The 1,637-nt window shown below is 41.1% G+C and overlaps 1 non-coding gene across 1 annotated transcript; it reads left to right on the forward strand.

Annotated features, from left to right (window-relative positions):
* The first annotated feature begins 619 nt into the window (after nt 1-619).
* On the forward strand, nt 620-738 carry LOC138362488 (5S ribosomal RNA). The gene has a single exon (XR_011227711.1). It is a non-coding gene; the product is annotated as a 5S ribosomal RNA (ribosomal RNA).
* Nucleotides 739-1,637: the final 899 nt, after the last annotated feature.

Raw genomic sequence — 1,637 nt, forward strand, 5'->3', positions numbered from 1 at the left:
ACCTGGACGCGAGGTTTCCTGGTGGTGGCCACCACAGCAGCAGCAGCCGCAGCCTTCTTGGTAGGCTTTGCTTCTACCATGATGATGATGAGATAACCAAGGTGATGAGAGACGCTCAGACAGTCACGGGGGAATGATGCTGCCGCCGCTTGAGCCGAACCTATTTATGTGCCGGCACGGTACAGAAGCTGCAACCTGGCAACTCGTCCACCAATCACGACGGTTGGTTTTACGGCTCCGAAACCTGGATCCCATATCTTCTCTAAAATAGAAGCATTTGTTCATGTTCTTTGTAAAAGTATCATAAAGCAGGACAGATGAGACAAATATCATAAAAACTGAAGAGCAGATGAGCACACACATGTATGTATTACAAAAGAAAATCCACAAATTCATTAGAAATTGGCAGGGTAGGCTGAGGAAGTAGGTAGATGTAAAATGTCTGTAAATGGCGAAAGAACATAAACCCAAGACTGAATAAACGATGTTAAATATCCATGCCAAGGAGACAAAAATATGTTAGGATACAATTACCATTAAGACACCACAAGAAGGTCCGTATCCTGCCGTGATGACTAAAAAGAGTTGGTTATTAGCCACAATGTGTAGGCAGTCTCATGCCAACGGCCATACCACGTTGAGAACACCGCTTCTCGTCCGATCAGCGAAGTTAAGCAACGTTGGGTTTGGTTAGTACTTGGATGGGTGACCGCCTGGGAACACCAAATGCTGTTGGCAATAATGTTTTTTGTTTTGTTTTGTTTTGTTTCGTTTGTTTTTGTTTGAATGGCTGGCTGGCTGGCTGGCTGGCTGGCTGGCTGGCTGGCTCCACGGGAAATTCACGGAGTTGTGTGGAATAAGGCCTGGTAAAATGAATTAATATGTATGTCATGTTTAAAACAAACTCGCTTAATATAGTGTGTGAGGCTTTATACAAAAACAAACAACCAAAACAAAACATGTTGTATATATATATATATATATATATATATATATATATATATATATATATATATATATATATATATATATATATATATATATATATATATATATATATATATATATAGCTTAATCCGGGTTTGAACTCGCAACTCCAAGAATACGCATCACTTATATACACTTTACCACTGGACCACTGCAGGACACTTGATGCTGAGGTATCAATTTAATGACGTAAATGCCATTTCCACAAATAAATGATAATTTAAAAGTATTTGTATGTACAAATCTTTTCTGTTTAAAAGGCTACAATATCAGTTACTGATATAATTTGTGTTAATGTTTCTATACCCACAGGAAGGCATGTTTTTGCTTATATGTAAGGGGTACGGAGAAGGAATCCACAGACCATCATTCCCCTTCCCCCCCCCCCTCCCACCTACTACCACCACCACCACCACCACCACCACCACTACTCACCACCAATCACCACCAATCACCACCACCACCAATCACCACCAATCACCACCACCACACCTAACCGAAAACCCCCTAACACATCAACCCTCCCCCCAATCAACAGGCGAAATAATAACCCTCAAATGCCTGCCTGCCTGCCTGCCAGCCAGCCAATACTAACGGTCTTCTCAGAAAGAAAATCTCTTTGTATCTGTATTACTTGATGAAATGTATGA

This window comes from Procambarus clarkii, unplaced genomic scaffold (genome assembly GCF_040958095.1).
Source record: "Procambarus clarkii isolate CNS0578487 unplaced genomic scaffold, FALCON_Pclarkii_2.0 HiC_scaffold_1889, whole genome shotgun sequence".
Lineage (NCBI taxonomy): Eukaryota > Metazoa > Arthropoda > Malacostraca > Decapoda > Cambaridae > Procambarus > Procambarus clarkii.